At 37.1% G+C, this 22,107-nt stretch overlaps 1 pseudogene; it reads left to right on the top strand.

The window, feature by feature from the left end:
* The first annotated feature begins 880 nt into the window (after positions 1-880).
* LOC145684135 (lanC-like protein 2 pseudogene) lies at positions 881-2,693 on the top strand (annotated as a pseudogene).
* The last annotated feature ends 19,414 nt before the right edge of the window (positions 2,694-22,107 follow it).

Here is a 22,107-nt window from a genome sequence, read left to right on the forward strand (position 1 = left end):
CTAAGGGAAAATAAAAATATAAAATATGTATGACAAACAATTACATATGAATGAACTTTTGTAAAAACTCTGACTTCATACAACGCCTATTGTTTGTTTATCGCTAGCGCTAAGATAAAATGTAAAATGCTTCTAGGGACAGCGTTCGGATTATCCACGTCCTACTGTATTTGAATACGGATGGGTATAAAAATGAATTTTAAATTGTACAGGAAATCGTTAAGATTAAGAATGTGGAGCAACTTTGATAACACAGCTTCTTTCGTGGAAATAGTATCCTACTTTCTTCTACATTCTTATTGTACTATCCCGTCTATAGTCTGTACATATGTATAATATACCTGCAAACTCAAACATAATGATAATAATAATAATAATAAAAAAGAATAATTCTGTTACGAGTAGATATTGCATGTACGAGTAGAGATGTTTCGTAACTCAGTGCGGAATGTAGGATCCCGAGTAAGCGAAAACAAGCAGAGGTAGAAGTAGCTCTGTGAATTAGTATGCTGAAATCGCAGTAGTGACCGTGCAGTTTTACTATATGGATTTATAGTATAGGCTAAGTAGTGGTAGTAGTAGTAGTAAGAGGAGGAGGAACGAGTTAGAAGTCCCGCAGGCTCGACATAAAATGGGCAAGTTAAAGTCTTGCTCAAATTTTTCTGTACATTTTACAATGTGTGGATCCGTATAGTAAAAGTGCACCACCAAACTCTAGTAATTCATATTCTAAATCTGCATTGATTTCTAATTGTTATCTAGATATTTATAATCTCCAGGAAAGCAATGGAGATAACTTCATTCTGCAATGTTCAAAGTTCTGTTCCGAAAAGAATACATCAAAATTACATTACCAACACCGTCTGTTGTGTTTGTTGGAATCGACACTGTGCTATACCGTTGTATTTATTACCGGGGTTAGGTCGTAATCAAAACAAACTGGGGAACAAATTAATCGTACAAATTGTGGTCCTATTAGTATGTGAAATTGCAGTGTCGGGTAAAGTACTTCATCGTAACAAAATGTCATGTGAAAAAAGAGAATTTGATAACCCATTTGATGATTACAGTCCCGGGCACAGTAGTGATGTAGTGCGTTCGAAGGATAGTCATATTCGTTCCGAATTTCAAAGTAAATTACAGGATTCGGTACAGAATTTAATGCGAAAGCTACGAAGCTCATATAAGAATCTATCTGATCCTACAAACTATTCGATATATACAGGAACCACTGGTATTGCGTTCTTACATTATTTTGCCGCTGAGCAAGGACTTGATGATTCGAGCTACAAAACTGCAGTAGATATTTTGGAGAAGAGTTTGCCGTTGCTGAAAGCCAGACGTGTGAGTTTCCTTAATGGTGACGCCGGTCCTTTGGCATTGGGAGCTGTACTATATAACAGAATGGGTAGTGCTGGCAGATCATCTGAATTAATAAAGAAACTTTTATCTTTTTTGCCGGATATTCTTGACACAAACTCAGACCTACCGGATGAGGTATTGTATGGCAGAGCTGGTTATCTGTATGCTCTTCTCTTTATCAATACGCACATAAAGAAAGAAGTTATTGATGAGAATGTAATAAGGCGAGTAATTAATGCCATCCTTGAATCTGGAAAGCAATTGTCAAAAAGCAAACGCAGGTCTTCTCCTCTAATGTACAAATGGCACGATGAATATTATGTGGGTGCTGCGCACGGGATATCTGGAATATTATTCACACTACTTCAGGCTCGGAAATATTTAACAGAAGATGAGTTGAATTTGTTAATTAAGCCGTCAGTGGATTATTTAATGGGAAAGCGATTTGTTTCAGGTAATTTTCCGGCTACTCTAGGCAGCAAAACTGATTTGCTCGTTCATTGGTGTCATGGCGCTCCAGGCATGGTTCATTTATTTGGGTTAGCGTATAAAGTTTTCGAAGATCCTAAATACCTTGAGGTGGCTGCAGATTGTGGTGATGTGGTATGGGAGAGAGGTTTATTAACGAAGGGCTATGGAATTTGCCATGGTGTAGCTGGAAATACGTACACATTTCTGCAATTGTATAAAATTACGAAGGATATTAAACATTTACATAGGGCTTTGAAATTTGCTGAATGGTGCACAAATTATGGAAAATTTAAATGTAGGGAACCCGATCGGCCATTATCCTTATTTGAAGGACTTGCAGGAGCTATCTATATGCTTATAGATATACAAAATCCCTCTGCAGCTAAATTCCCAGCGTACGAATTGTAAATATGTATTGTACCGTACATTTAATTAACTTATTTTTATGTGCGAAATTGAATATAGGCTATGAAATCCTTGCGTTTCCTTGATCTGTGATCTTAACATTTTGGAGAAAGAAATTATTACAACTCGTAATTTTCATATTTATTGGATTTGTAGCATTAATGTAAAGATGCCATGAGATTTTTCTTGTCTTGTGTAGTAGGTTGTTGTGAACTATGAAGTTTAAGAAATCAAGAGCGGTGCCGTCGATATGTTCAAAATAATTATTTAAAAGAAGACTGTCCCAGAAATTTGGTAACACCCCAAATACATTATATTGTATGTTATTGTATTATATAACTGTTAACAGTAAGTATTTTGCAGATTTTCAATATATGTTTTTTGTTTAGATTTTGATTTTAATATATTACGAAGAATAATGATCCTATTCTGTAAATAAAAGTTTATATTTTAAATTATTCTATTATTTTAAACTTTTGAGATTATCTATAATTTTTCTTAATAGTAGGCTATCAATGTAAGTTTCTTTGTACAAAACATGGGTTCACTTGACCAGACGGTTTAATATCAATGTAAGGTTCTTTGTACTAAACACGGGTTCCCTCGATCAGACGGTTCTACCAAATAGAAAATTCATAGTTAAAATACGATGTGAAACAGTTTTCGTGAAAGAATGAGAATATGATAATTACTACCAGTGCACAGCATACTAAAATGAATTTTGATTGATAGTGAAATTATTGTATGTGTAAGTGTGCTGTTTCCACTATGTTCGTATATGCGTATACTCCCCGTTGCTGACGTGCGTGCTGCCTACGGACGCAACCGCTCGGTCTCCCCTATTGTGTTTCTGCTCTGACTCGGTTAGATAACATTCCTGCTTTTTAGTGGGTTCATGTTTTTATCACTGTAGTGTTTATGCCATATGTCCACACTATATTTATCCCTTTGGGGATCCTATGGTATAATTTGTACCATACGCGTTTTTCATGGTACATTGCGTTATTTCTCTTCTATTTGAGCTTTTTCGTCCGTTTTTTTTTTGTTTTTTTTTTTTTTTTGTTTTTCAAGTCCAGAGGCCTTGTAGAAGAAATTACGTATGGTTTCAGACCGTCCTGCGTCCAGACATAGGAGGTGATGACGTCATAAGTCAAAAATTTCTTTTCTCATTTTCTAAGCCTATGTTCAATATTTTTTTTGGCGGGCTTATTTTTCCACGTAGAAGATTGAAATTTTGCACAAACATTCAGTTCGCCGAGTAGTATTTACCAGATTTTTTGTTCCGATGTCAGTGTTAAAACAGGGGGGAACCAGAGGGGCAAAGGGTTAAAAAAAAAAGGGATTTTTTACCCCAAAAATCCCGTTTTTCGTCATTTTCCCGCCTCACATACATGATAGGACCACGTGAGTCATACCGTCTGAAAGGCAGTTCCATTCTGAAGAGAACGACGGTCGAATTATTATTCTAGGGTAATTAGGGCCGTCTCAGTGAATTTTTATCCAAATATACTTTTGTATAGGGTAAAAGTGGGGCATGGTAGGGAATTTTTTTTTTCTGGCGAGCCTATTTTTTCACGTAGAAGATTGAAATTTTGCACAAACATTAAGTCCACCGAGTAGTATTTACCATAAGTTTTTTTCCGATTTCTACGTAAAACCAGGGGGAGTCCAGAGGGGCAGAAGTTGAAAAAAGGGAAATTTTGCCCCCAAAAAATCCCTTTTTTCAGGAATTTCCCGCCTTAGATACATGATGGAGACATGTGAATGGTACCGCCTGAAAGACAGTTCTATTCTGAAGAGAATGATTGACGGATTATAGTCCTAGGGTAATTAGGGATGTCTCAGGAATTTTTTTCCCTGAGATTTTAGTGTTTTATGGTAATTTGGGGATTGTGGGAATTTTTGATAAAAATTCTCCCGCTCTTACTATTCAAGATAGAAACTTGAAATTTGGCACATACATTCAGTATATCAAGTACTATTTATCAGATTTTTTTTAGATGACTACGATCAAACAGGGGGGGGCCAAAGTTCGAGAAAACAAAATTTTCCCTCCGAAATTTTCACTTTGACATTTTTTCCCGCTTCTGGTATATGGTATGAGCATGCAAGTGGTATCATTTGAAAGCCAGCTCTATTCTGAAGAGAATGAGGTATGAACCATGATCCTAGGATAAATAGTGACGATACAGTAGCTGTTTGACTGAAAGTCTAAAAAATAGCCCAAAAAGCCAGGATCCTTTAAGGATTATACAGAGCCCTCTTGAAGTCATTCTGCAAGCAGTAATGGAGCTCCTCATTCAGTACATGCTGTGCTAAAAGAAATACAAAGCTCTAAACTGAAAATGTAAGAGATATATCAAAATTTGGTAGAACTGTTTGCTCGAGTAATGCCCAAGACACTAATGTTTTTTAGCATGTCATCATCACCGTCTTCTTTAACCTAGACAGCATAACCATGGGACGTAAAACTAAAAGAGTTTATTTCATTCTTTTTTCAAACCCGGTTCTACGTTCACCAAAGATACACGCGCTAGCCAGTAGACCCGCGAGGAAGTCTTAGTTCATAAGCCCTATATATTCCATAAAAATTAATTATATATAATTCATATTAATGTGGAATGTTATCTTTGTGCCAAATGTAAGTGCAAGTTTTGTCCTTTCTGGATAAAATTTCTGTGTGTTGCAAGGAGGGTCATGGTAAAGAAGGAAAGAGTTTTTTTTTTTTTAATTTTAGACATTAAAAATCTAGAACACTGTTGGGTCAATTTATAACGCATTCCAGGCCAGGATAGAGTAAAAGCCATAATTGAAGTTCATTATCATTCCCCTCCTCCTCCTGAGGAGACAATACACTGAAAGTGCGTATATAAGGTGGCAGACTACTACATATTTTTCAAAAGCTAACAATTTTTCTTTTGCCAGATTTTCGTAAATGAAAAGAGATAATGAAATGTAACTTACCTCAATAATAGATAATGTTATTTTACACCTGAAAATACGAATGGGAAGAATTTTCAGTGTTGCCATCCATAGAAATTACAGTGTGACCAGAATTTGAATTACCCAAAAATCTAGGTTATGGCAGCGACTGGAAAAATGAACTCAACGGCAATTGATAACTTATCAAGCTGTCTGTGTTCCTTGTTAAGTTACTTTTTAAATAATATTTGTATTTTACTTCTATTGTTTATTAAAAATTATTTATTTTGTACTCTTTATTACAAAATAAATACAAATATTATTTAGAAAGTAGTTAAGGAACACAGACAGCATGATAAGTCATCAGTTGCCGTTGAGTTCATTTTTCTAGTCGCTGCCATAACCTAGATTTTTGGGTAATTCAAATTCTGGTTACATTATAATTTCTATGGATGGCAACACTGAAAATTCCTCCGATTCGGATTTTCAGGTGTAGAATAAAATTATCTATTATTGAGGTAAGTTACATTTCATTATCTCTTTTCATTTACGAAAATCTGGCAAAAGAAAAATTGTTAGCTTTTAAAAAGTATTTAGTAGTCTGCCGCCTTAAGAGATTTTTTTTTTAAATTTTTATTTGGCGGCAGTCTTTGATCATCACTGATCCAGAGAGTAGAATAACTGATAAGAATGTGTATACATAGAATACATCTTCCTGACTGTATGTCTACAGGTACGTCATTTGAGGAGGGAAATTGCTCCCTCTGAGTTTAAGAAAGACGAGCTCTTTAGTAAATTGTATACCAATACAATGATAAAAAATCGCGAAAAATCTTATGTCGGTGAGGCCGCGGTGGTTTAGTGTTGGAGCAGCATTTATGTATGGTGCTTGGGGTCCATGCCCTGTAAGATCCCAGCTCACGCCAAGTGAACTTTGAGGTGGACAGACATCGTGTGCGAGGGGTTTCTTGGGCTTCTCCCGTTTCCTCACACTTTATTAATTTCATCCACTTTTTATAACCACGATTTCCTTTAGCCTAACCGGCATAATAGTGAGTGGTACAGTTGAAAAATTTCAGTTTTTTTCTTACGTCGGAGGATAATCCCTTACCCAGGCAATATCTCAAATGCTACTTTTTCTCTAGCATACACACCCTCAGCGTGGAAGGGTGGCGTTCAATTTGCGATGGGATCTCATGTGGTGTAAATCCCACAGTCAAGCTGTACGTCCAATCTTCAGGGGTTGAAAAGTCCACTCTCCAGTGTCGAGTACTTTTTTCACATTTTACGAGTAAAGTCCGATCAATCAAAAACGTGTTTTTATTCCGCACAACAAATTAAAAAAAAATGTAACTTTGCAATGCATCTTCACCACCAATAAACAAAATAAAAACTGTATTAATATGTTTACTGTGTCGCAAAGTGACTTTAGTTTATTTGTATAAACAATGTGACTGCAAAATGGTCTGGCTAGAAGATTTTTGTCTGGCTAGACAGGCAAGATTTTTCAAGTCCTGCCAATTTGCAGCGCACAAAAGGGACGTTAAATTCCAAAGTGAACCTTAGATAAATTGGTTGATTTGTAGTGAGATCTGAACCATTGTAGTACGTTCATTGTTCCACTGAAAGTCGAACCCGGAACTTCGTGCTTCAAATGCATATTAGTATATAGCATCATAATTGATTAGTTTGCTAGTAATTGGGGCAAAATTAATATGTCTATCTATGCCATACATCGTAAACGTCACGAACTCAGTCTGACACTGTCTCAATTAAAATGAAACACATCATTTAACGTTCGAAGTAGACGATTTAAATCACGAACATGAAGCATTTGGAGTTCATTTAAAATGAAATGAAATCTTACATCCCACGTTTATGCCGGCTAGGCTAAAGGAGACGATGATGAGAAATGAATAAAATGTTGGAATGAAGAAAGTGGGAAGAAACGGAAGAGCCCCGAGAAAATTCACGCACACGGTGTTTGTCCACCACAGCTCACTTGGCGAAAGCAAAGTACATCTAATACCGGCTAGAGATATAATGAATAATCAAAGACAACGTGAGGAATAATTTACTTAACGGTATAAGTGGGGATAAGGTTGTTCTGACCACACCCGTCTCATATAGCCTCGCTGCTGTAAGGGACGTTACACTCAAAATCAACTCAACTCAAGGTTCTGACCACAGCAACATACTTATCTAGCTGATATTGTCAACTCAGAATCCTTCGACACGATCCTGTAATTTATATTTGTTATTGTTTAATATTAAGATATTCACCTCTCACGTGTCTGATATCGAGTAAGATAGGGTTGGCTGGTTTAAACCAAGGTGGTTTAAACCAGCTGGTTTTTTCAAAAAAAAAAAAAAAAAAAAAAAAAAAAAAAAAAAAAAAAACTGGTTTAAACCAAAAAACGAAAAATGTTCATAAAAGTGTAACTATTCGTAAAATCTTGATGAACACACATTTGTGGATTATCACGTTTCACTCCCATATATTATTCGTACTATATTCAGACCTAAATTCCCCATTCATTACTCAAAGAGATTATATTACAAAAGCAACCTTTTTTTATGTAACTTTATGGATGTTTCTTTTGTGATTTTTTTATAGTTTGTTATTATTGTTATGCAACCAAAGAAAAATTCTAAACGTTGTTTCGTTTTAATAATGTTTACTATTTGATAAAATACATCGAAATGCCGTCCTTTTTTGGGAGGGGGTCATACAAACCCCACGAGAGTCCTTTATTGAAATCAGATGGATCTTTTGTAACTGTTTATGTATAAATAGGTCAGAGCCAAAGTGGACTCAAATAATTCGTATCTTTATTCACTTTTCTTACTGATATGCAAAGTAAGTCGTTATATTTCTTTAACTTGGACTAATAAAAGTCGTAGTGAACTGACTTGGACTAAATTAGTTCTTCTGTACTCTGTAGTACTTTGAAATTGTCCATATGTAATTCTCTATAATGGTTCCACTTGTGCAATTGTTTATCTTTTTGTCCTTCTAAATGACTGTTGACGATTATATTAACAAATATGTAAAGATCAGTTCAATGTATTTTTATCAGGAATCCTTCGTGAGTGAGTCGGCAGACGTATCGCATTTGTGGCCAATTAGTCCCGGTTTCGAGTTCAAATGAAGGACGATTTCTCTTGGATGTAAGCCGAGATGCGGTTTGGATTCCGCTTTGAGCTTATGTGACCCTTTCCAGCATAACCCGGTTGTTGCACACTAATACCAAGGCGAAACAAGCTTATCTGTCCATATGTGATATAAATACATAGAGCAAATTATTTAAACCAATAAAACCTGGTTTTAACAAAAAAAAAACTGTTTTTTTTGTTTTTTCAATAAAAACCATGGTTTTTGCCAACCCTGGAGTAAGACAGTGACCAAAATATTGTTGAAAAGGTTGAAAGGATAGTGATTTACCAGATGTAGTTTTTTGCTGAAGTTGACTATATTTGAATGATTTCAATGCGGCTAACAATGGATTTTTTTTTCGTAAGTGTGTGATTTGAAGTGGTGTGAAATGACTTTATTTACTAACTTGTAGTACATTGTTAAAATATTCTAAGTAAGAGTTTATTAAAATTCTAACTCATTATTATAATATGGACGAGTTGCTCGATCTGCGAGGAAGGAAACCAACTACGGAAAACAGTGTATCAGCGGAAGATCTGAAACACCCGACTGTGCCAGATTAACACGTTTTGTTCATTGAAACAGGTCGTTACAATAGCGTCATTATAAACTTTGCGAAGGGTAGGGGAATAAACTGTCCACTGACATAAGAGTTGTTTCACATTCTTTATTAGATTCATCTATACCTAGGTATATTAAAATGCTAGGTTTATATGTTTGTCTCCAAAGAAAAGTTTTTATGTTTGTCTCCATCCTTTCGACAACGAGATCTCGAAAATCACAAGTGCTAGAAACGTACCATCGATTTCAAATTTTGTGTACATTGTCCAGTTTTAATAGAATATATATATAAAAAAAATGACCGTTATTTCTTTATTACATATTTTAGGGGTACCCTGGAAGTGTTGACATTTTAAAAGGAATGTATCATATCCTGCGAGTTATACATCCCAACACAACATAGTTGTATATAGGGGTTGCATATCTCTCGGGCATGTGTTTCATGACCAAATGATAATCAAACAGGAAGGACAATAATTTCTCCAGTCTAAAGTGATTCTTTATTGTTTGGAGTGTTTTGCCCAATGAACACCATATATCATTGATATAATTAATAGTGTATGTAATGTATTTGCTTATAACATACTGCTTGCAAGAAGAAAGAAAACACTAATCGTACATGAATTAGAAACTGCAACCGGAAGTAGGGTCAAATCTTGCAAACGGTGCGAGATATTGAAAAAATCTCCCCTTTGTGGTACCCTTTGCCGATTTTTATCAAGACGTCTTTCATTTGTGTCTTAAAGGGATATGTACAGATGCTGTGAGGAATAACAAGGAGATTCATGCTTATATGTGAATGATGCGCTGTGTAGAGAGCGCAGGTTCAGCTAGTATATAATTTATTAAAAGGCATGGGTATCTCAAACTCGGGGAGGAGGGGGGAAGCAATTGTTTCACCTGCCCTCCCAAAATAATGCCCCTGGTCATTAAGTTTCAAGTTCCATAGATTGATTTAGCTTCTTTTAAAAGAAGAAATATAAGCACCGAAATATATCAAAGTGAAATACGTAAATGAATAAAATAATCGTTGTGATATCTTTGAATTGCCTATTTTATCTCCTGAATTCCTTGTTATTTACTTTCGGGCAATACTGTAGCTACCCCTCCTCACAGGTAAAGCATAGGAAATGTTTTGTTAAAAAAAAAGAAAAAAGAAAAAAAAAAGGAAATAAAGCCACTTCTACTGCATAAAGTACTAAGAGAAAGCAAATCACAATTTGGTTCACTCCATTTCTCATTTTTATCTGTTTTTAGAGGTGACATTTTGGTTCGGGTAGCTAATGCGCGTCTTTTATGTACGTTTGGTCCCTGGTTCTATTCTCACTGTCAGTGGGATACTCGGATCGAATACAAGACCGAGCAGTAGTTCCGATTCCAGATTAACCCTTTTAAACCCGTGCATTTCTTGAGTTCCAGTACTATTCATTCGAGTATCATGGCTCATACACCATCCTCGTAAGAATGAAACAGGACCATGCTCATGTGTGCCTAGTATGTACAAGAGAAAGGAAATTTAGGGTAAAATAAAGAAATTTCCTTTCTAAAAATCCCGTTTCGAGAATTTGCCGCCCCTGGCTACAGATACCCGACTCGAAACTATTTTGAAAAATATTATGATGTATGTGTAATGCGTATGTTAAGTTTCATTGCGATATCTGCAATAGTTACGAGGGGGGAAATATTTCTTAATTCTCTTAACTCGATTTGACAGTACCAACGTTCGTATAAATAGGAAAAAAAGGAATATAAAATAAAAATTTCCAAACGTATGATTCATCGCAGTATTATTGATACGTTATTCTCTTCATAATAAAGCAAGCTTTCAAGTGGAAACATGCACATGTGTTCATAAATGTACCAAAAAGTGTGTGTGTGTGGGAAGGGGGTGATTTGGAAAGAATAAGGGAATTTCTGTCCCCAAAAAAAAAAAAAAAAATATTTTTCAAAAAATTTGTGAATGTTTGTGAAGGAAAGAAAGATGAGAACGCTTATGGTCAATTTCCAAGTATATCCCCATGAATTGTGAACCTTAAGTACCAATAAACAATACTGGTAAGTTTTTAATTTATTCTCTTCCACTGTTACCAATGAAGAAGAAATTGTTGCTGTACTTCAAAAATAAACGTAGCGTCGTTTCAGTGCCAAGCTTAATAAGTGACGTAACTACTATATGTCTTTAAATGCAAACCATTTGCGTTTGAAGGAAGCAACGACTTAAATAACTTTGAAGCTGTCATTAGTTTCAGGGGATGATTATTGATTGTTTGTGTATGGCATATCATATATGCCAAAAAGCTTCAAAGGGTTACACAGATAATTCCGTCTTATACAGCCAGCATGCTAAGAAGGGACATAAAACTTCAGCCAACAAGTCCTTATTTTTCGTGGACGAAAGTGTCACTGAAATTGGAAATATATGCTGTGTAAGAGAGGAAGCAAAGAAACAATAATTTGATTAGCACTTTGCGAACGAATTGTGTTTCTCAGCAGACGAAGATTATTTGATATTTTCTTCAAAATTCGTAGAAAAGACTCGTGTGTTTCTATTTTAAAGACATGTATGAAGATTACAAAACTTGTTATAAAAATGTAAAGCAAAGGAAATGCTATGCCCCGTTGTCTATCTTCGACGAGAGGGTTAAGCCTGCTGTTCGTCGGAAGTGGGTTGCTTTTTATTTATTTATTTATTTATTTATTTATTTATTGTTAATTTCTGGCAGCACTTAAGGCGATCAGAAATTTTAAAACACTAAAAAGAAACGAAACAAAAAACTATGTCCATTTCTGCAAGTCACCAATGGCATTGTGAATGGCCCGCCAGAGGAAGAAGCATTAACGTTTTAGATATCACTTACTCCAATCTGCTTGGAATTAGCCACTGGTTGTTCTTACGGGGAAAAGTAAGCAATTTTAATTATATCCATGTTCCTTGTAGTGCCATAGCTGAATATTTAGAAGTTACTGATTATTTACGCTTCTACAAGGAACATGGAGGTGAATGGAGTTTAATTAAATATATGTTCTAACTTATAAGTAAATTTAAAATGTCTTTAAATTTGCTATTATCTACTGTTAAATTTATATTTAAAATAAAACTATTATCATTACTTACGACGTTGCTTTGATATTAAGCTTATAAAAGTTGCCGTCGTGAAAGTTTTCTATAGTGGACTTTCATGAAATTTCTAAAAGAAGGAAAATGTAAAAAAAATGCCTCAGGTCAAAAAAGAGGGCCAACTTCCCTCAGAGTTAAAAGATACAGACGAAAGCACTCTCTCTCTGAAATTACATTAGTATTGGCAATACTGTTTTTACACAGTAGTTCTTTGTTTATTAGTAGAAACATATGCGCATTTAGGTCAAGCTACAGTTTCTAGCTTCTACCCTTCTTTGTTTTATCTATCAGTTTTCTTTTTTTGGATGAAGCGATTGCTTGTGTATAAGTATATACATTTACTAATTTAATTGCTTTAACCAGAGAATACTAAAAACATTGTCACAAGAAAGAATAAAGAAGTTATTCAAAGCACTTTCGCTAAACGTTTTATTAGATAGGGATAGAAGAGCGTAGGAAAAATTGGTCCTCATACTTTGTTTGTCTTCTGATGATGTGTCGGTGAAAGTGCTTTTCGTGTACCTTCTTTTGTGTTGTATGACAATGTTTTCATTACTGTCTGGTAAGTAATTTGCTTTCAGTGCCCGTTTTTTAATTCTTTCGTTCCCAATTTCCTATATAAGCTTCTTAGCCAATAGAAAATAGAGACTACAGCACTGAATTTCCTCCTTCTCATTCCTTAAACCAGGTTTTTTCAATCTGTTTCATATCTCGACCCTCTTTTATCTCATCGTTTTGCCGATTCCCATAGGTAATTTCGACTTTGTAATAAGCTTTTTGATAATATGATGCTTATTGCTGACAGATGTATGTATGTGTGTAAGCTGTACACACATATACAACTCTGTAATGAATATCAAAGGATCCCACACGAAACAGTTCTCTTCCAATTGTCAACGAAATCATTTTTCCATTGTTGATTTACCAACAAGCACAACAGAGGTATTGCGAATTGGTGCTTAGCCTTTGTAGTATATTGTAAAATTCGGCTTCTGCAGGTATAGGTAGAGCTAAATTATACACGGCACGTTCCTCCTACTATCGAGTTTTATTATAAAAATCTTATTATTATAAATGGTGTAATACAAACTCACTCTAGGGGCCGCGGTGGTTCAGTGGTTCGATCCCAGCTTGGGGTCCTGGGGTTCGATCCCAGCTCCCGCCAAGTGGACTTTGTGGTGGACAAACACCGTGTGCGTCGGTTTCCTCGCGGTTCTCCCGTTTCCTCCCACTTTCTTCATTTCACCATTTCATTCATTACTCATCATCACCGTCTCTTTTAGGCGGGGGCCCAGGCGGGAATCCCCGCTTGGGCCAGTCCGCCCCTGGTATTTGCCAGTTTTTCATTAAGCATGCAAAGAAAAACAATGAACTCGTCAATGCACAGACTTTATTTTCCTCCCTCTGCGGCCAGTTACGTGGCAATTCACATGAGGAGAGCTGTTCCCATACCAATTATCAGGATGGGAGGTTCAAATTTTAAATATCTTAACATCTTACATTGTTATATGCATTTAGTTCGGGTGTAAAGAGACTGTCTCGCCTCTGTATATGTTCTGGAAATCTTAATGTTAGGTTAAGTTTGCAAAATACTGAAAATTTAATGAATTTCGTTTCTACGGAAACAACTCGAAATGATCGTCTCTCCGAGCGTTTCATTCTCCCTTTGCCCCCCTCCCAAAATACTTGAGGTTCCTTTTTCAGTATTATAAGTCTCATAAAATCGTCTTTCTATTAAGAAAATGTTTTAAAATAGGCATTTAGATTGAAATATGAAAAATATTTGAAGTAAGACATCAAGAAAACTCGAATCTGGTTCTTTACGCGAAATATGAATAAGAATTGGGGAATTAACATTTAATATAACGTAGAAGTAAAAATAAATAAAAATAAAAAGTAAGAATTAATTAAATAGCTCTGAAAGCACAAAGAAAGTTATAAAGCATTAGTTTGAAATCTTAAGGAGCTATCAAAGCCGGTTTAAGGCATTACTTAGAAACCAATATGGGTTCTGTCTAATAATTCTTCACTACCTGCAGAACGAAATTTATGAAGGACGTGTCATGTTTGAAATGTTGACTGGTCATCGACACGTTAGCGTAAAAGACACTCACTTATGTTGTGCGTCAAGATAAATGGCAACGTTGTATTTTCATTTAACATTGGGGGCATAAAGAGTGTACAGCCCAAACGGTTCGTCTGATTTAAAAGATCCCTTCACTTTAGATTAAAAACATCATATTTCCCCTCTTACATTTTATTGTACTCTGATAACAGTTATCCTATGTAAAGGGACTTTTGAGACACACTATATATATATATATATATATATATATATATATATATATATATATATATATATATATATATATATATAGAGAGAGAGAGAGAGAGAGAGAGAGAGAGAGAGGGGGGGGGGAGACCGGGTGGCTCAGTGGTAGAGCGTTCACCTTCGGTGCTTTGGGTGCCTGGTTCGATCCCAGCTCGCGCCGTGTGGACTTTGTGGTGGACAAACACCCGTGCTCGTGGCTTTGTTCGGGGTTCTTCCGTTTCCTCCCACCTTTTTCATTCCACCATTTCATTCATTTCTCATCATCACCGTCTCCTTTAGCCTAACCGGCATAATCGTGGGACGTAAAACTCAAAGATTTCATTTTATTTTTGTCTCCTCGAAAAGTTAAAAAAATCGGATACATTCTTTTGTCTCGAGAGGGACGGTATATATATAGACCCTAGCGGCGTATTTAAGGGGCTTCTGGGCTTAAGCCGCCCCTTAATTTTACTATTTTAAAGTAAATGAAATATCTTGCAGAATTTTTACATTTTCAGGAATAAAGTTAGCAAAACTCCCCCGAAAGAAAATCGTAAATACGCACTGATGACTTATCCTGAAAAGAATGAGATTGAATGCTTTATAGAGGAAAGTGGGTGAATACCGCGCAGGAGGGTAATACCGCGCATCAAAGTTTCTCTATGATATCGCAGAGCATGATATTTGTAATGGCGAGTGACAGGTAGCGAACAAGGAATGAAACAATACAACATGTAACAGTTGGCTGTGCGCGCCACAATAACTGCGCACTACATGTTGAAAGACAAAGTGGGAAGGTTCTTATAATTTGAGCAGAGACATTAAAAGGTTGTGTGTTTGATGTGTTTTGAAGAAGAACGAAATTATGTTGCTAAGGTACGTAGGATAGTATGTTCTTTTAAAATATAAAACTACTACACAATACGAGCGCTATCCAGAAAGTAGATTGCGTTTTGGAATAAAAAATCAACAAAGTATAGGAAACAAATTTTATTATATACAGATGAAAGCCACACACAAATACTACTTTTCGACATAGTCACCATTCAAATTAAGGCATTTATCGTAGCGATGTACGAGCTTGGAAATTCCTTCGTCGAAAAATTCGGCCGCCTGCGACTTCAACCACTTCGTTACCTCTTCTTGCAGCTGTTCGTCGTCATCAAAACGCTGCATACCCAGCCACTTCTTCATTGCTGGGAATAGGTGGAAGTCGCTCGGTGCCAGGTCGGGACTGTACGGCGGATGAGGAAACAACTCCCACTGAAAAGATTCAAGAACTTCACGCGTGACATTTGCCGTGTGGGGCCGGGCGTTGTCGTGAATCAACAAGATCTTAGAGCTCAACATTCCTCTGCGCTTGTTTTGAATTGCTCTTCTGAGGTTTTGCAGAGTTTGGCAATACCTTTGAGCGTTTATTGTAGTGCCTCTTTCCAGGAAGTCCACCAAAATCACACCTTTTCTGTCCCAAAAAACAGTCGCCATCATCTTCCTTGCCGACATTGTTTGCATGCATTTCTTGGGTTTTTGGGGAGAACCTGTGTGCCCCCACTGCATTGATTGCAATTTCGTTTCACAGTTCACGTGTTTCACCCATGTTTCGTCACCAGTAACGATGCGATCGAGTAAAGAGTCACCATCCTTATTGTAGGCGTCCAAAAAGTGCAACGCTGCAGCCATTCGCTGATTTTTGTGGTCCTCTGTCAAGATTTTTGGAATCCATCTTGCACAAAACTTGTGGTAACCAAGCTTTTCGCTGATGATTTCGTGCAACAAACTTCGCGAAATTTGTGGAAAACTCAAAGAAAGTTCCGTTATTGTGAACTTTCGATTTTCACGGACTTTAACATCGACTTTTTCGACAAGTTCGGCAGTCACTTTGCTGGGTCTCCCACTTCGATCTTCGTCGTGAACATTGGTTCGGCCATTTTTAAATCTTATGACCCACTGTCGCACTCCACCTTCAGTGATAATGTTGTCCCCATACACTTCACACAGCTGCCGATAGATTTCTATCGGTTTACAGTTTTTTGCTGTCAGAAACCTTATTACTGCACGCACCTCGCAGCTCGCGGGATTTTCAATTAACGCAGACATTTCAAACCGTCACAGTATCTTAACGGAGCACAGCACGAACCTCTCACTAGCACGGCTAGATGCCGACTGAGCTGCGCAACGCTCTGACCCCAAGATGGCCGCGCTAGCCCCGCCCCTAGCGGACACAGACGAAAACGTAATCTACTTTCTGGATAGCCCTCGTAATATTTGCATGTTCTATTTTCATTTGTGTGTGTGTGTGTGTGTGTGTGTGTGTGAAGGTGCATATGGGGTAATAGCGCGCAATGTATTAAATTAGTGCGCGGTTTTCCCCTCATTGTTTTTAGGGGACAAAATATACTAAAAATTTTCTTCTCCTCTTACTTTCGCAGATGTCGAGAAAGTACTTAAAGAAAACCAAACGCAAAAGCTTGACAGAAGAAACATTGTGCAAGTAGACTTGACAATAGTTTGTGTTAGTGTTTGCAGTAGACCCTATTTTAAGTTTTACTTCAAGTATTTCATTTCAAATATAGTATTTCAAGTTTATTGTCTCTGTTTCCAGTATTTCAAGTTTATAGTACGTAGAAGATTATTAAATACGTAAACATAGTTTGGTTTCTATGTTACATTGGATTATTTAATATTAGAAAATTATCTGCGCGCTATTACCTTACGGGGGTGGTGAATACCGCGCATTTGCCTCACTCCGGCATAACAGCTTATACATACGTTTAAAGTTACAGGATGTGATTATTTGTTCCCGATTTCTTAGTGCTTTCACCCCAAAATGTCTGCGTAATTCGCGATTAAACCTTAAGTGCGCGGTATTCACCCACTTTCCTCTACTCCCTTTGATGAAAGTGAGCGTACGTCACTGGACTATAGTACGGTAATGTTTAAAGACAAAGATGTTCTATTAAATTTAGTAGTGTTAGCAATCAGGGATTTCCACACGATTTTTCCAAAAGGGAGGGAGGCCAAAGACCCATTCCAGAGGTGCACAAAACCGATAGCTACATAAGCACAGTTGCAAATACATTTTGATGCACAAACAAAAACATCAAACACACATATCCTTATTGACTACAATAAATACTTCTGTAAACTATATAATATTTATTTAATACAAATATATTAAGCAATATAGTATGTGAGAAAAAATTAGAACGTTTTGGCATGTGTTTCCAAGATCTAAATACCCTTCTTAAATCCAAGGGATAACTGGCCCTCGCTGCTGATGGCCATGTTAGCAATAACTGTGTCTGAAATTTTATAGTTAGATTTCATGAAGCAGACTATCATTTATAATTTATATATAAACTAAAACTTCATTTAGTAATGTTATAGAAGCCAAATATACAGTTTATGTAGGAACATATGTGGAACAAGTGTATGTATATACAAGGGTGGTCAGAAAGTAAGGTTACAAAGCCTGCATTGAATGGTGTATATATTATTTCATACAGCCAACAGATAGTGCATACATTACGTTATTTTTCGACATAGTCTCCGTATCGGTTTAGACACTTGACACATGGTAAGATGAGTTTGAAGATTCCCTCCTGGTAAAAAGCATGTCCTTGCGTGTTTAGTCACGTTGTCACGAAGTGTTTCACCTCCTAGTCTCAAGCGAAGGGGCGGCCTCTTAGGAGCTCCTTCATCGTAATTTGCCATCAGATGCCGCAGCGTTATCCTCCTATTGTCCTGAATCAACTCCTCCATGCGAGCTGTGTTCAAATCTGTTGATGCCGTGCTGCGTCGGCCGCTTAGCTCCTCGTGAGTGACGTTTCCTCTTCCAGCCGCAAACCTTCGACACCATTCTGCGACATGCTGACAAGACATTACAGTCTCCCCGTAAACCTCTACCAGCTGACAATAGATTTCAGCCGCTGTAACATGTTTCGCCCACAGCAATCGAATAACTGAGTGGACTTCTTCGCGAGACCAGTTTTTTAAACGAGTCGCCATTCGTGTTTACACACAACTAGCACCGTAGGTGGCTCGTAGCTGAAACTGCACAGTTGCCAACTCTATGCATTAAAATTACCGCACACTCCTCATTCTTCTATAACAGACGGAACCCCAGAAATATCGTCGTTGTAACCTTAGTTTCTGATCCTCCCTCGTATAACGGACTAATTTATTATGGTCGTTAAAATTTTAGAGGGAGAAAATTAAAAATGCTATTCAGTAGTTTCCTATTTCAAACGTATTAACACAATATAACATCGTGTTGAAAATGGCCATTCATAAGGCTTTAATTTTGTAAAGTGGCTTGAATTTTAAATCAAATCAAAAATGTTTTTGTATCTGTTTCTTAGTTTCTTTAGCTCTCGCCTTCGGTGCGAGCGGTCCTGAGTTCGATTCCCGGTGGGGGCACTCGGTCGAAAAAGTGTAAAAAGCTTTTTCAGGCCGGCCATCCTGAATGAGGTTTTCCTGAGTTTTCCTCGTTCACACCAGCCAAATGTCATGGTGGCACTTAACTTATAGGTCCCAGGTCGCTTCATTTCTTCCTTTCTTTTCCCTGGATATTGTGCTCGCCGAGAGACTCATTCCTCATACTTGACGGGCTAAATGGGCACACATACTGAAAGCCCAGAATCTCAATCTTAAATCCTAAATCTTAGTTTCTGTACACGTACAGAAATTCAGGAATAACTAAAATTACATACTGCGAACTAGTGGCAGATCTAGAAGGTAAAAACTAAGGGGGGGGGGGCAGGCAGAACCCAGACTATGATAGGTATATCATGAGCTTACTATGAACTTTCAAAAATATATAAATAATAGCTTCAATTATTTGTCACTAAAAACTGGGGACCTAGGCCCCTTCTACTCTGGGCTAGATCCGCCATTCGGTGCCAATTTCTGTATAACTTTGGAGGAGGTTTCGCAGTTAAAGATCCAAACGAACATTTTCAGATCCAGGGACACCAAACAATATTTGAGGGAGCCTGGGTTCCCTAATTCTTTAAGGATTGGGCAGGCCCGTAGCCAGCCCAAAAAATTAGGGAGGGCCGGTCGAAGTTTGGGGGGGGCCGATCCCACCACATTATAGTTCACTTGTAAGCCTACCGTGAAAATTTTAGGAGGGGTCAGTAAAAATTTAGGGGGCGGCCCCCTTGGACTCACCTGAATACGGGCCTGGGGTTGGTGCCCATTTTATTACATACAGGGTGTTCGAAAGCAACACCAAAAAACTTTGGTAAATGAATCTTAACACGAGAACATGAAAAACATATAGACCAACATAGGTCCGCAAATCCGTAATTTAAACACTCTCGTGGCTATATGGTTATCGTACGTGTCTTCGACTCGTGAGACCGGGATTCGATTTCCAGTAGGAACTCATGTGATTCGGGTCGCAAGTTAAGCTAGTAGGCCCATTACATATAATCTCACTGCTGTAACGGATGCCAAAGTCCATCCATCCACACTGGCAATTTCGGAGCTATATCCCACCGATAAAATGTAGGGTGGAGAACGTAGTGATTATATCGAGCTTACAACTCATTATGCTACCAGTGAATGTACAGCGATATATCCCTATATATCCCTATTATAATTAATCTGTACCTATATTATCAACATTGATCAGAGGCGCAATAATTAAGCATATAGCTTATATATAATTAAAAGAAAGAACGCTGTTATTGACAGGACATGTTGTCATGAGTAAGATTATTAGTTTATTATTGATAGGACATGTTGTCATGGAAAACATTATTATTGGGAGGATACGTACATAAAACGGTATGGTTGTTATTGATCCATAATATATGTATAAAGGAAAGAATAAATCGACGTTAGTTGGTATGTATAATGATATAATTCATTGAGATAGATTAACGAATTAGGGCTAGAACTTGAATTAAAAGGAATATTTATCGTTCTATCTGGTGCCGTAGACCCGGGAATATACTGAAAACCTTTAGTTCTGAAGGATAGTAAGAACTGAGTTTATGTGTATACATATATCTAACTTTTATGAGTTTCACTACTTTGAGAAGTGGGAGGAATATCCAAAGAATTGGTAATATGCAGGATTCCGAGATTGAAGAAGTACCCAGTATTTTAAATGAAACCATATCTGGAAATGCCGTAACTGTGTCCGAACGTTCTCATTCTAATCTTATTGATACGATTAGTCAACTACTAGATGCTAAATTTGATCAACAACAAAAGTTGAACGATGAAAAGCTAGAACAGATACAGAAATTGAACGATCAAAAGCTGAAATCAAACCATGTAAAGCTAGAACAGATACTAGAGCAACATAAATCTCTTGCAGATAAAGTACAAGGTGTACAAGAAAATTTTGATCGCTTGCAACACAATTTGAAAGAAAATTTGCAAGTATTAGCTGATGAAGTTACCATCAAAATTACAAATGATATGACGCGAGAAGTTGATACTAGGTTTCAACAATTTAGTAACAAATGGCAAGATAGACAGGATCAACTAGCTCTAGAAACAGAGTCGATAAAGAAAGCCGTTGAAGCCGTGGAATCGACGACAGCCCAACAAAAAAATCAGATAGTGAATATTACTGCCCAGGTCAATTCACATAGCATACTGATATCCAACATACAAGAGGAAATCAGATCGTTACAAGAGAGGGAATGTGACTACAATAATCCTATGTATAAGGAGGCTTTGGGTACTCCCAATCAACAGGAAACAATGCATCATCAACAGGAAACATTGCATCACCGCCCGAGAACTCCATTAATAGAAACCGACAGGATATCTTCTTCTAAGAGTTCTACTGATGATGATTTAGTTACGGAAAACCACAGAAGACGATTCCAAAGTCGTGATCGCAAAAGAAGAAAGGAGATAAATAAGTGCGAAAGGGTTCCAGACCATTATCAACGCCAACAAAAACATAACTATAGTAAAATAAACGTTAAGGTCAGTGAAATTAAGGCCATGACTAAATTCAGCGGTAAGTGTGACGAAACCGCAAGCTCGTTCTTAGAAAAATTTGAAGCAGAGTGTGAAATTATGGGTGTAGATCAATCTAAATTTATGAAGTTGTTACCACATCTGTTACTTCCTCCTTGTTCCTTGTGGTTTAAGGCTATTCGCGACCATATAAAATCCTACGAAGAATTTAAACGGGCCTTGTTGGCTAATTACGAAAATGATTTCTTGTTAGCTAACCGTGATGCGATGGTGCGAACTCGACACTATTCACCTCGGGTCGATAAATCTCTTACGGATTTTACAATCAATGCATATAATGAACTTAAACTCGTCAATCCGTTTCAGCCCGAATCCAGAATAATCGCTTCCGTACGCATTTTATTGCCGTATAAATTACAACAAATTCTGTTGTCAGCTCAATGCGTAAACTTCAATCATCTCATAATTTTAGTTCAAAACTTTGAGAATCAATTCCCGAATCCTAATGGGAGTAATCGTAATCCATCGAATCCGATTGCCGTCAGAAACTTGAATATAACTAATGAAAATACCGAAAATCTTCGCAGCGATGAGAGATCACGTGACAATACTGGCATTGGAATTAGTGAAAGATCTGTTATACGTACTGGAACTGGAGCTAATGGAAGATTCAATTCTAGCGGTAGAAATGGAACGAATTATAATAATCCGAGGAACAGTTGGATGAACGGGAGAAACTTTCGTGGAAGACGTAATTACAGTAACAATGTCATGCATACCAGTGTGACCCAAAACAGATTCAATTGGAGATCTCGAGATGGCAGGAACTGTCGGAATAGGACCGAAGTAATA

This window comes from Thermobia domestica, chromosome 4, assembly GCF_964235325.1.
Source record: "Thermobia domestica chromosome 4, izTheDome1.hap1.1, whole genome shotgun sequence".
In the NCBI taxonomy this organism is placed as follows: Eukaryota; Metazoa; Arthropoda; class Insecta; order Zygentoma; family Lepismatidae; genus Thermobia; species Thermobia domestica.